Source organism: Sinocyclocheilus anshuiensis, unplaced genomic scaffold (assembly GCF_001515605.1).
Source record: "Sinocyclocheilus anshuiensis isolate Anshui unplaced genomic scaffold, SAMN03320099.WGS_v1.1 scaffold121, whole genome shotgun sequence".
Lineage (NCBI taxonomy): Eukaryota > Metazoa > Chordata > Actinopteri > Cypriniformes > Cyprinidae > Sinocyclocheilus > Sinocyclocheilus anshuiensis.
Window position 1 is genome coordinate 459,630 of NW_015539856.1, and position 15,328 is coordinate 474,957.

Consider the following 15,328-nt stretch of genomic DNA (forward strand, 5'->3'; position numbering starts at 1 on the left):
ATATATATATATATATATATATTACATTGCTTCTTGCACATTTTGCAGTGCTTTTAAAGTGAAATGTCTAGTGAGTGGCACTAAAAGCGTGCTCAGTTTCATCCAAAACACATGAATTGTGAGGTTCAGAGATGAGAGTGGCACTGAAAAGTTAATGCTTTGTTGTGTTTGAAAATAATGTGCACCCTCACTAAAGACTATGCTAAACCTTCACAAATAGTGTAAACAAAGGCAAACATGAGATTAAAAACACATTAACTGAAGAAACCATGTCATTTTAGCTTTGAGCTCTTTTATTGTGATTCATGTTTCACGGGACTTTGACATTGCAAGTGCAATGCTTTACCAGGTGCGCTTCGGAGCAAGTTTACTATGTCAAAAAACCACACATATGAAGTTGATTACGTGATGCAAGTGTCAAAATGTATTAATTTTCAAATCATGCCCTTTGGTAAAAATGTTTTGAGGTCATAATATAATATTATGCAAGGAATCACACAAAAATAAGTCGTTAGTAATCTCCCCTTGCAAACATCTGTATGAAATCTGTATGAAAAGGAATGAAAGTAATTGGTGTTTCTTTGCAACTAGTCTTATTTCAGCTGGATTCTGCAGTGAATTGTATGCACAGGTTAAGTATGTATAGGCTCATTTTTCCATCTAATTCACTAACCACCTCTAGTTTAACCAGCTTACTTTCGGTTTAAATTAGTCTTGTTTTTTAAGGAGAGAGTCAAAAGGATTCATGAGTTAACTGAAATGCTAATTAATTGATGCTGAAAATCTTAAACGTAGGTTAATAAACATTAGAAATGCTGCTTTTGGATAACTAACTGAAATAACTTCAAGTACTAAAATTGTAAGTAACATTTTCCCCCCATTTCTCTTTTAATTTCTGATTTATTTTTTATTTTAAAGCACTTTGAATCAACTACGGTTGTGTTAAACGTTTGCTCTTTAAATAAAATTTCACTTGATTTGACTAAAATTACTAAAACTGAAATAAAATTAAAGCTATTATAGAAATATTTTCTGACAAAATGACAAAGCACGTAAAATAAAAAAATAAAATGAAAACTGAAAATATGAAAATAAAAGCTAATTTAAAATAGTAATAAAGAATATAATAGTATACAGCTATGGAAAAAATTAAGAGATTAATTGAAAATTCTCAGTTTTTCTGGATTTACTAGGTATGGGTTTGAGTAAAATGTCAAAATTAGTTTTATTCTGTAAAGATCTGATAACATGTCTTCCAAATTTCAAATAAAATTATTGTCCTTTACCTTTTTTTTTTTTTGCTGAAAATAACAATTGGTCAAAATAGCAAATATTTTAATTTGTTGTGATTGAAATTCAGGGTTATTCCACCAAATATTGAAATTATAACTCTTCTGAAGTGAAAACATTGGTATCTAAAAATGAATATAAACATGTCTGAAAACATGGCTTTTTTTTGTGTAATTTTGACCAATTGACATTGTATGCAAAATTGCTCTAAAAGACAACATTTTTATTTAAATTGGGAAGAAATGTCATCAGTAGTTTACAGAATAAAACAAAAGTTATGTTTTACGCAAACACATATAAATCGTAAATCCAGAGAAACTGAGAATTTTCAATAGATCTCTTAATTTTTTCCATAGCTGTATACATTATACTAAAATAACACAAATACTAAATTAATTAGGATTTTTTTTCTGTAATATTTATTATAGGTTTGCATGACTTACAGTTTATTTACTGATTGGCTGTCCAAATGACAACATGTACATAAAGACACATATTCAAAAAATAAATAAATAAAATAAAAAACAAAAATAAATACTTTTTTAAATATGATACAGAGAGAGAGAGAGAATCTTAAGTTAAGACCTGAGAAGTCTAAATGACATCCTAGCTGAAATCTCCATGGTTACTAAACTTATAAGATGCTGCAGGATTCAGAGATGTTTCTATAATTCGGCCCCAGGTGTCTGGATCCCAGAGATGTTGTACAATCAGATCATGGTGGTCCGCTGCTCCCCTCACAGCCCAGCCTGCAAACGGGAATTGCACTCTACAAATTGCACTTGCTGTAATTCTGTGGGCTGTTACATGGTTTGCATAATTTCTTTAGTGGCACAGGTGCTATATCAACATAAAACACGTGTGAAAAACAGCGCTAATGCTGGGTGCAATTACTCAATCTCTCCATCAGTGCTGAAGATTTTTTGCAGGAATAAAGAAGGTCTCTTGGACACAATACCACCATTTACCTCCTAAAACCAGAGCTCAGTTTCCTCAGCACAGGATAACACAATGGCTTTGGAAATCCAGGGTTAAGTTAGCAGCCAAATCTCCTTAAGTCATCCATTCCTACTAACCTACTCCCTCACCCTCAGACTCCTGCTGAATAATCTCACGGTCGGAAAGAAGACATAGAGCAAAGTAATCTTCCCGCCCTCTTCAGAGAACATCTATTCCCTCGAATGCGTCTTCCACATTTAATTACCAAAAACCCTCTCCCCTTCATTCATGTTCACACACTCTAAATATGAAAATCAAAAGTTGAGTTGAAGCCTAATTAGATGTGTGTTTCATGAACACGGTATGGATTAGAGAGCATGTCTCTCTTAAGTCTCATTACAGCAAACCCTTGAGAAACATTCTGTCCGGAATTAAAAGAGTAAATCATATGTTTGACTACATGTGGGGGATGTTTCAGGTAATATTTTCTGGAAGAGGATGAATCCGTTAGGATGTAGTTGCAATCACTGTCAAGATGTTTTCATTTAGAGTTTTTATATCAAACTCTAATGTTTTACTGTGCTTCAGTCAGAATAAATGCCATGTTTAATTAAGCACCAGAAAACAAGACTGTGAGGGCTAGAAGAACAGTCTGTTCAAAATAATGTACTTAGTTTCAGAATTCTTTCCACAGATATTCCAAAAACTCCAGTTTTTCATTTTCAGCAATAGTTAAACAGACAATGTACTTGTAGTACTAGAAACTACTAACTACTACTACTACAAACAATGTACATGGATACAATTATACATAAGATTAGATTTATTTTTATTTTTTTTAATAAGAACAACTTTGTACTTTTATACAGCAAAGATGCACTAATCAAAAGTGACACTGAAATTGTTATGTTACAAAATTGTTACTAAAAAAGCAGCACGACTGTCTTCATACCATAGATTATAACAAATAAACTCATTTTATTCAAATATTTAGACTTTAAAATAAAACACTTCAAATATATTATTTTACATTATTAATGTTTTTACTGTATTTTTGATCAAATAAATGCAGCCTTGGTGAGTAGGAGAGACGTCTTTCAAGAACAATAAAGCTGTATGTTTAACATATAATCAAAACCGTAACATTTAAATTAACATTTATTTGATATATTAATATCAATTGATTAAAAATCTAATCAAATGTCAAAAAAGACTCAATTACAGAATGACTTACATACCCTCATATACGGTCTTTTACATTTTTTTATTTTTATCCAATGTTTTATGTTTATAGTTTTAGAATAATATCAACATATTTTAATAACAACAGATTAAATTTTGTACATGCATTTATTAAAGTGTTTTCTATTATACTACTCACCTCGCTAATAAGGTATGTTGTAACAACAGGACTCTTTGTACTTCAAGAATAAGCATTTCAAAACAACTTTAATTTGTAGCTGACGAATGTGGGAAAAATTACATCAAAGACACAGTGCAAAAAATACTGGGATAGTTCTCCCAAAAATGAATTCTGTCATCATTTCTGTCATCACAAGTTTCTTTGGAGCACAAAAGAAGATATTTTGAAGAATGTCGGTAACCAAACGGTTGACGGTAGCCATTGACTTCCATAGTATGAAAAACAAAACAATGTAAGTCAATGGCTACTGTCAACTGTTTTCTTACCAACATTCTTCAAAATATCTTCTTTTGTGCTCAACAGATAAAAATAAATTCATACAGGTTTGGAACAACTTGAGGGTGAGTTTTTTGAGTGAACTATCCCTTTAAAGCAGTGTCACTGCTCCTGCTTTACATAATCGGGCAAACGCTTAGAAATATCAAGAATGGGAGACAAATTAAGCTACTAATGCATGTTGCCAATGCAGATCGGACATTGTGAGATCATCTCCAATTACCTACATTGTGTGTGTGTGTATCTCATTACATCCGCAGGAAATGGCTCACATTCACATGGCTTTGCTTATTGGTTCCTAATGGCTTCTTGCAGATCACATACCCACATCTTCTAAATATCTCTCACAGGTCTTAATGTGCTTCAGGGAATCAACAGGGCCCGTCTGAGGCGCAGGGACGCTACAGCGCGAGATCGATACAGACTTCAGCATCCTTTAATTCGATCGCGTGGCAGATGGTAAGCGGGGATTGTCCCACCTTGCATGCCATATGTGTCCGAAAAGAGAGAGACAGAGGAAAACTAAGGCATGTAGACAGATAATAACCATTGATGTGTACCCAGTAATAAAGTGAAATGTCAATAAAACATATTTGTGAGATACGCGGTGACTCTTTTAGAGTGTGTGTGCGTGTTTTAGCCTGTATATCTAAGAATGGATTACACTTAAAAAGGGCTACCAAAAAGACTCTTTTGACATTCGCGTCCTATCTGTGTTCATGACAGATTCGCAATAACGGTTACTGTCTGGTTTGAGGAGATAAAAACTGAGATGATGCAAGAATATGCCATTTTGAAGAAATACATGTATTAATCTCGTCAAGCAACATACTGACGAAATACACACACAGGAAGAGCCACTGTATAGATGTGACACCAAAAATGAGAGATACATCTCTGAAGAAATGTGTCATCCTGCTCTTATCTTTAAGATTAAGTGAAAGTGAAAGTGACGTGACATGTGGCCAAGTATGGTGACCCATACTCGGAATTAGTGCTCTGCATTTATCCCATCCAAAGTGCACACACACAGCAGTGAACACACACACACCGTGAACACACACCCAGAGCAGTGGGCAGCCATTTTTTTGCTGCGGCGCCCGGGGAGCAGTTGGGGGTTCGGTGCCTTGCTCAAGGGCACCTCAGTCGTGGTATTGAAGGTGGGAGAGAGCGCTGTACATTCACTCCCCCCACCTACAGCAGATTAAGCAGATTAAGATGAAATCCTTGCTTGTGCATCAGTCTCCTTTTCCTGGGACTCGATGTTAGCACGTATGGTAACTTCCTGTATGACAATGAAGAGAAAAACTTATTTTCCAAAGTGATTTCTCCTAACGCATAAGCCACACTCAAGAATGGCACACAGACTTAAACTGGCAGGTGGCATCAGTGCCTGAGGGAGATGTGACATCTCCTCAATCTGACAAAGCCCACATGGGCTCATATCTGACACTGGCAGAGGAACAAACTTGTAAACATGCATGTTCCTGTTGCTCGCTGACGCTGCTTGCAAGCCCCCCTGGGATTTGGAACGTTTTGTAGTGGCATTTTTATACAGGTGAAACAATACACCCACAGAGATCGTTTTTTTTGGTGTGATGGACACAACCGGAGGAGGTGTCCTGACTTGAGAGGATATAATGATAGATTGGGTTCCACAACATGCTCAGGGAACAGAAGTCGTATGACCTTCAGCTAGCTTTATTTTTGTGATGGACCACAAAGAAAGCTAGATTAACTCTTCCCCTGCCACTGACGGATTTTGCCGCTTTCTGTGTTTTCACTGTTATATGCTATTACACATCTGAACATCTGAATCAAACACAGGCGAAGAAGAAGCAGAAACAAGCAATTGCGTATGTAAGCAGATGCATATGTAAAATAACGAGATCATGAAACATTAAACAGCATATAAATCAAAACTGTCTAACGTTACAAAATGAAATGCCGACCCAAGAAGTGGTTTAAGACTGTGAAGCTTTGGAGGTGTTGATGGAAGTGATCGACGCCATCTGTGTTATGATCATTGTTTTGAATCCGATCCAGACGTAGTCTTTGACAAAAACGCAACTTTCCTGTTCATATTTATCCATTCAACAAAATATTCTGAGGGGCATGAAAGCAGAATTATTTATTGCTATAAAACAGATTTTAACTTTTGACCAATAGATGGCAATGTCATCAGTTTTTTACAGTATTTTTAGGGAATGGTTACACTGGCACATATACAATTTAGTGTAAATACGCCAAAGAGTTGCAGAGATCCAGCCTTGTATCCATTTTTGTGCCTCGCCGTCAAATTTGTTAAAGCATTACATGAGAACAGATAGTTGTGTGAAAATGTTAAAGATGCAGTATGTAATACTGAAAATGGGTCCTGCAGTCCAAATTCAAAATATTGGAGAGAGTTGATCCTCTTGCCCCCTCCTCCTCAGATGCAACGCTCACACAGGTTGCCAGATTGAGGACATGCAACAGAACGAGCGCAATTGACAATGGAAGGTGTCGAGCATTACAGTGTAAGTTGAGTTGATTATCTGCATTTTAATATTCCTCTGGTCACAGAGATTTTTAGATGGATGCCGAGGCTGTTTAGGTCGGGTTGAATCTGGGATCTCTGACCCATTTTGTTTGCTGGCTTCCATGGTTGCAATACGCTGTGTTTTCCACCAACTGGCAACCTGGAGTGTCAAAAACCTATTGGTTAAGCTGGCAGTGGGCGGAGTCACACAGACCAAAACAAAAACAGACATTCCGACACGGAATGCACATTTTAAAATAGAATAACTGGCTGTAGTGTTGTTTTTCATAGAAACAAGTGTGTGAACTTAGCATGTTTTCTAAATATCTGCAAACATAGTACAGCTTTAGTACAGTCAAAACATTATATACAGCACCTTTAATAACTTTTGTTCAGCAACTGATCTGAGTCATATTGAAGGATTTGAAGGAGTCTCACTTGAAGTACACTTTCAATTAAATTCAAAATGAAGGATAAGCACTATGGCAACATGATATACGGTGTCATTGTACTTGGCGTAATCATGAATTCATACAATGTGATTTGTATGGAAAAATATGATTTTTAGGAAAAAAGAGAAAGTGTAAAGGTCTACCCTTAACCTTATCCCTAAACGTAACCAATAAGTGAGACGTAAGCAGATCACATGAAAAAGTACAAATGGGATCGTATGAAGTCCCAATGAATTAGCCACCAATTTGGCAAAACGTAAAACAGTTTGGCCCCAAACTTCTCAAGTACCTTGCATTTTCACAATACAGAATATTACAACAAACTTATCCAATACAGCCACTGTAGTATCATTTGTCTCTAAACGCTCCTCAGAAATCTAAAGCAATCACGAAGAGTGTGACACGAGAGACATGAGACTTGTACAAAATCAGTTTCTCGGTTATAAATTCAGAAAAGCCAATCTTCTAATTGCAGTTACACTGCGCTGCACCACTTACATGTGTAGTGGAAACACTGTAACCTGTTATTATGGACGCCCAAATAAATGTGTTGCTTACGTGAGCTGTGTGAAACAAGCTTTAGATGGACCACCTCTGATTGTCTCCATTACGGCTAAAAGATCATCCGACTACTAATCAATCACAGAAATGAGCAGCAGCGTGGCGGGTCAGCAGAGAGATGTGCAGATGCACTTATAATGAGAAGCGGAAGGACAACAGGGAGCACTTGCTGTCCTTGATGGATGAACACGAGTTAGTTAACAACAAGTGAATCTGAAAGAAGAATGATCCCCTTTAACAACCTAGCAGGAGGAGCGACACAATCCCATTGTTTTGCATTTCTCCTTGTTGCACCTGATGACCCTCTGTTCCTGATAGGATGATATGATGCACTTCATGTGAAGTAGTTGTCGATAGCAGTTAACATGTTGTCAATAGAGATGTTGAGGTTGAGGTACTACTGTATAAAGCGGAAGAAAATAATCTGTTTTTTAGCCATGGGATTCATCAAGAATTTCTCAAGGGTTTTAGAACAAACTAATGGTTTTTGATTTATGAGTAAAATAAGGTCTGTAGATAACATTTCATGAAGAGACTTTCACGTTTTCTTTTACAACATAGTGGTGGATAAAGCGCACAGATCAAGGACTTGAGGAAAAGTACAGCTAATGAAATATTGTATTTCAAGTCAGACAAAAGCAATTAAGGAAAATGTTAACTAGAATCGAGTTGTTGACTCAAGAACAGCTGAAATCGGATCAGTCCAGTTTGCAAATAAATTGTTCAACGATCAGTCTGTGCAATAAACTGAACATTGTTTACAGCATTACAACATTGATTGAGTAACTTGAAGATCTGTGCTTTCAGACAGATCAGTCTGATTTGCTGAACTGATTCAACTTAAGTTCACCAGAAAGAATCGGTTCAAAAGAATGATTCGTTCATGAACCGAACATCACTCTGGACCATTTGCCTAAAGCTCTGGATTACAGATAATAATGTTGTCATTAATGCTCAGTTTCTACATAAAGACTACAAATAATCAGAGAACCGTTGTGGTCCTTATGTAGCATCCTTCTAGCAAGTTACAATTGTAAACCTTTAAAATTCAAGGTAGGTATGAGTTTGTGTGATACAAGCTGTATAACAAAACTCTCAAAACTGAGACACATCATTTGAAATTTCCTGAGGCGACCCGTGTTGAATTAGCCCTCCAGCTTAGCCTACAAATCGAGGTCATGACTGAACAGCTCTATTCTCTATTCACAGACCTGTTTTGAATTTACTGTGTAGCACTAACATGTGCAAATTATTCTACCTAAACTTAAAGGTGAGGTGTGAAAGTGCCAACATAATGGAATTTCAAACACGGCTTACTTATATTTGTCTCTGCGTGTATCTGACGTAGCAATTACACTCTTCACCTCTGTGTAAACCCAAGACATTTACAGACCTCACCGGACCTTTTATAATTGTTCTGGTTAAGCAGCAAACATGCAAATTCAGCTTGAAGTTTTTGATGATGTAGGACTCGCGGACAGCAGGATTCTTGAGAAGCCTCCAGACTATAAACAGTGGATAACAGCCAAGAAAACACTGAAAAGCAGTGAAAGAGGTCTAAAAAAATTATAAGAAATAATACTTTCAGAATTATGTTGGCTTTGAAAAGCCACACTGATATTGTATTTAATAGTAATAATAATAATATATTATTATTATTGTTAGGAGACTAAAATGACTGAATGTATCTCCTCCTAGAGCTTTCAAGCTAGAGTACATCCACCAAACTCAGGTCAGACCTTCAGACTCTATGCTGTCTTTGTGTGCTATATTTTGTCTAACATGCTAGCAACATGTTAAATTGTGCCAGAAACATACTTGCAATGATAAATCATGCTAGCAACATGTTAAAATATGCTAGCAATGTGTTAAAACATGCTAGCAACAAGCTAAAATATATTAGAAATCTGTTAGTAACGTTAAAACATCAATGTGCAAATAGCAATCTAACAAAGCTAACAACATCATAAAAACTGATCATAAAATGTTAAAACATGCTAAAAAAATGGTAACAACATGTTAAATTGTGCCATAAGTATACTTGCAATGATTAAATCATGTTAGCAAATAAGCTAGAAATGTGTACGCTAAAAAATATGCTAGTAACATGTTATGTAAGCAATGTATTAAAACATGCTAGAAACATGATAAAACCTGATCATAAAATGTTAAAACATGCTAAATGCCAGCAACATGCTAAAAAAAAAATGCTACCAACATGTTAACGTGTTAAAATGTGCTAGAAATGTGCTAAAATGTTAGAAAATGCTATCAATGTGTTAAAACATGCTACAAACATGCTAGCAATGTGTGAAAACATACTAGAAACATGCTAAATATGTGACCATGGACCACAAAACCAGTCATAATGGTCAATTTTATGAAATTGAGATGTATACATCATCTGAAAGCTGAATAAATTAGCTTTCCATTGATATATGGTGATATTTGTTAGGATAGGACAATATTTGGCTGATATACAACTATTTGAAAATCTGGAATCTGAGGGGGCAAAAAAATCTAAATATTGAGAAAATCGCCTTTAAAGTTGTCCAAATGAAGTTCTTAGCAATGCATATTACTAATCAAAAATTAAGTTTTGATATATTTACGGTAGGAAATTTACTAAATATCTTCATGGAACATGATCTTTACTTAATATCCTAATGATTTTTGCCATAAAAGAAAAATGTATAATTTTGACCCATACAATGTATTGTTGGCTATTGCTACAAATATACCCCAGCGACTTAAGACTGCTTTTGTGCTCCAGGGTCACATATTTTTTTTTTTTAAAGTTTAAGTTTTTAAAACCATTTCAAACTGAAAACCTTCAAACTTTCAAGTTTGGCTTCCTCAAGTCAACATAAAGTTTGTATAAACTTGACTGTCAAGCATGTAAATGTAATTGCTTATTTGGATTCAAAAATATATAATTTTGTGCCCATTCTTTGTGCTATTATAGTAATAAATAGTAAAAATAGAGTACTGCACTTACATCTCAGCTAGAGGACGTCTTCCTCTATGTCCTTCTCATGCAGTAGGTTGACTTGTCATTCATGAGCTTGTAGTTATGGAGCCTGGAGGATCTAAATATAGAAGAGACATAGTTGGTATTTCACAGGTGCAGCTCACCTTGCTCCATCCAGGTCAGCGTGATGGACATGGCCTGTTGTCAAACCAGAGGACAGACAAGAGGGATGTAAAATATTGAAGAGGAGTTCAACTGTATAGACTCTTGATACTAAGGGAAATATTTGGTAACACTTTATTTCGATAGTCCACTTTAGACATTCTATTAACAGTAAGTAACTTTGCAACTACATGTCAACTAGCAGCTAGTAGAGTATTAGTAGACTGTCAGCTTAATATCTTCTAACACTTTCTTTGTCAACATTCTACTAACCCTAAACCTACCCTAACAGTCTACTCTGAGAGTTAGTAGACATGTAGATGCAAATTAATGAGAATTAGTTGACATGTAGTTACAAAGTTACTTATAGTTAGTAGAATGTCTAAAGTGGACTATCGAAATAAAGTGTAACCAAATATTTTCAAGGAACACCTAAGTCCATCAACCTGCCAGTAATGAAAGGCTGAGCACAGTTCTCCAAAAAAAAAAACTTCCACACAACTTGACAAGTTTTGCAATTTCACGAGTTGCTGTGAAGCTCAGTGCAAATCAGTTAAATAATTTCTAATGTATTCATCAGTGTGCCCTTAAAAGCTCACAGATCTGAAAAGATTCAGTTGAAGGAAAAAAGAAGAAAGAAACAAGCAGCTTCAAAGCCACCCTCAAACATCACTAAAAATCCTTGCTGAAACATGAGTAAAAAGAGGCTAGTGGTGTTGAAAATCTTTGACAACACAGATCTATAGAAGCTTTCAAATCTGGAAGGGAAATCCAAACTCTGTCTGTGATGCCAGGCCCAGACGGCACATGTTTTGACACAGACTTCCTTAAATGAATCGGCTGGCATTTTCTACAGAGATACAGTAGTGTTGCATCAAAGAACAGAGCTGATTTGATATGACAGAATCAAACAGATACTCCCACACCAATATTATTCATTGTCACCGCTGTACATTACATGGATCTGAGTGCAGACATATTGGCTTTGATTTATTTTAAAGAATATTCTAGAATTGTGAATCTGACTTGTTCTTCATCTCATAAAAAATACTGTACTTTTTGCTTGCTGATTGTTGTAAAATCGGGTTCTCTTTTTGCATTTTGAGCTGTAATATGTGACCCTGGAGCACAAAAGCAGTCTTAAGTCGCTGGGGTATATTTGTATCAATAGCCAACAATACATTGTATGGGTCAAAATTATAAATTTTTCTTTTATGCCAAAATTCATTAGGATATTAAGTAAAGATCATGTTCTATGAAGATATTTTGTACATTTCTTAACGTAAATATATCAAAACTTCATTTTTGATTAGTAATATGCATTGCTAAGACCTTCATTTGGACAACTTTAAAGGTGATTTTCTCAATATTTCGATTTTTTTTGCACCCTCAGATTCCAGATTTTCAAATAGTTGTCTCTCGGCCAAATATTGTCCGATCCTAACAAACCATACTTCAATGGAAAGATTATTTATTCAGCTTTCATATGATGCATAAATCTCAGTTTAAAAAAATTGACCCTTATGACTGGTTTTGTGGTCCAGTGTCACATATACTCTAATTACAAGTTGGAATCTGAGTTTGTAATCAAGATTACATGTAATCAGTCACTACCCATACTACCATATACACACACACACACACACACACACACACACACACACACACACACAGGTTTGTTTTTGTGAAAAGTGGGGACATCCCATAGGCGTAATGGTTTTTATACTGTACAGACCATATATTCTATTGCCCTACACCAACCCTACCCCTAAACCTACCCCTTACAGGAAACTTTGTGCTATTTCAGATTTTCAATACACTCCATTCTGTGATTTATAAGCGTTTTGAAAAGTGGGGACATGGGGTAATGTCCTGAAAAGTCACCTTCTCCTTGTAATACCTATGTCATACCTTTGTCATTATACACATTTATGTCCTCATTTGTCACAAAAACGCGCACACACACACACACACACTTTTTCTGTACATAGAAATTAGCTAACAATCTTCCAAAACCTCCTTTTGAGGATGACTTGATTTTTTATTTTATTTTTTTTATTGTGCAGATTGCTTTCTGTTGGGTTAGGTTGTGGTTTATAGGTTATAGTATTTATCTGTATATGAACACAATAGAATAAAAACATGCATGATATTTGAAACCTCACTAGAAAAGCATTTCAAAACAGATGTGTGATAAATATTTCTGAATCTGGAGACTGCTTTTTTAAAAGACCTGAGCACAGCAGATCACTCCCTCTGCTCTCTCTCCAAACATCAGCACTCTAAAAGAGCTCTCAAAACAGATGGCACTTTCTTTAACCGAATTTCACAACCAAAGACACATATTTAAACACAGCAGGAGTCCTGAGACATACAGGCAAAACAGAGCGTCACTCTCCAAAGATACAGACAGAAAAACAAACACAAAACAGTGCAAAGACAGAATGAACAGATTCAATTAGTCTGTTCACATTAGGTTTGGGATGCTGCACAAGTACAGAACAAAAACAATTCCATTATATTTAATTAATTAATCAAAAATGTTAAATTAGCTTTTATTTTTATATTTTCATTTTTACTTCAATTTTAGCTTCAGTTGTAGTAATTTTTAAATGTGCATTTGTCATTTTTATTAGTTTTCTATATACGTAGCTTTCATTTAAGTAATTTTGGTACTTCAAATTAAACCTATTTCTGCCAAGGCAATTTATATATATATTTTTTTAAGTTTTAGTTTTTCATTTATTTATATTTTCATTTATTTTATTTCAGATTCATTTCAATACTGAAAATTATTTCAACAGTTTTAGTTAACAATAACAACACTGCTATAAAACTGCAAGAAGTGCAAAAATAAAATATTAAGCAACTGTTAGTCAAGTGCTCATGTTTAAATGTATAATTTAGTGTTTATATCTCTCTCTTTCTGTTGCTTTAGAGAATGCGATCTTTGAATGTTAAATGGGCAAAGGTTAATGAGATGGAGGAAGAGCAATTCTGCAGAACTTCCCCAACCTCTAAATTATTAACCGTTCGTTAATTGTAACAACTGCTCATGCGAATCAAAATCTAGTGAACTCAAATGCACTCTGTTGTAATAAGTGCAATTTTAAACATGCATACAAAGATTTAAAGGGACAGTTCACCATCATGACGTTTCTATGAAATATTTTGTTCTATAGAAACACACTAGTTAAAATGAATAGGGATTGGAGCTTTTAAGTTTAAAGAGGATGCATTTAAATGACTATAAACTATATTCCATTCAAATCAGACATTGCTATTTCTCTCAGGAATGTGCCAAGCAGAGCGAAGAATTTCAGTGAATAATGACTTAAATTTTAGTCTGTTATTCACAAAGCTTGATAAGACTTGAAATATTGTGCACAAGTCGCACGGACCACTTTTAAGACTTGCCATTTCAGATCCAAAGCACGCTTGTCATTCTTATGGATAACTGCCGACGGCTGTGAGCTACAGTCCAGCCAGCAGCCCTAATGTGTGACTGAAACTCATACTTTAGCAAACAGCAGTGATGTAGGACTCACCTGCTGAGACACTGCACGTCTAGGTTCAGATCGGACTCTCAAAGACAGTGCGGCTCAGGCATGTTTGGCTATAAGCCTGTCGTTATAAATAACCGAGCCTCTATGGACCCCACAGCTGCCCCCTAACACTCGCCATCCATCATCACCAACATCACACTAACTCCTGTTTATTGTAGCGGCTCAGCTGATGATGAGTCTCGAGACTAGAGGTTCAGTCCTGTCAGGGTTTATCAAATGTAAATTACATTTTAATCTTTTGTAATCTTCAGGGACTGGGCTTATTAAATCCTTCAGTAAACATGTTTTAAAAGAAAAAAAAATCCCTTTAGCTGTATGCTTCTTTGTATTGTATTAAATATATCTTTTCTGTATGATATATCTTCTGTTTATCTTTATAGGCCTAGCTGTTTCCCTCCTCACTTTTCTGCCATATCACACAGATTTTTTTTTTCAGGAGAATTAATTTCAACAAGGTCAAGGAGGTGGAAAACTAAAAGATCATAACATGAAAGTCCTCCAAAACACACAAAAGCAGCAGTGTAGTTCTACACAGCTATTAATCATGTGGATGAACAGTTGTTTATTGCAGAACCTCCACCGCTGACTCTGAAAGAGGTGATCATTGGCTCGTTCTACCTGCTGAGGACAGATTAGCACCCACATATTTGATCATGTTTAACTTACATTTCAACATATTAGACCTTATTTCAAGGGATTGACTCTTAACTGACATTCAACCTTATATTGCTTTTAAGAGCAAAATAGGCAAAACATTTTTTTGAATCTACTCAACGTCAAGCTGTGTATGATTATGCATGTCTTAAACATGGCATCAAATGGTTAATGGGAGAACAGAACTCTTAAAGGGGTGGTTGATTGCGATTTCACTTTTTTTAACTTTAGTTAGTGTGTAATGTTGCTGTTTGAGCATAAACAATATCTGCAAAGTTACAACGCTGAAAGTTCAGTGCAAATGGAGATATCGTCTTTTAAAATGATGGCAGTTTAATGCCTACAAAAACGGCTCGTAGGGACTACAACAAGTTACTTCCCGGGGTTGTGACATCACAAACCTAGATAAACCCCGCCCTCGGGAAAAGGCAAAGGGGGCGGGGCCTGCGCTGCTTTAGAGAAGAGGAAGAGAAAACTAGAGGTGCACATAAAAATCTGTTCATATAGGAATCG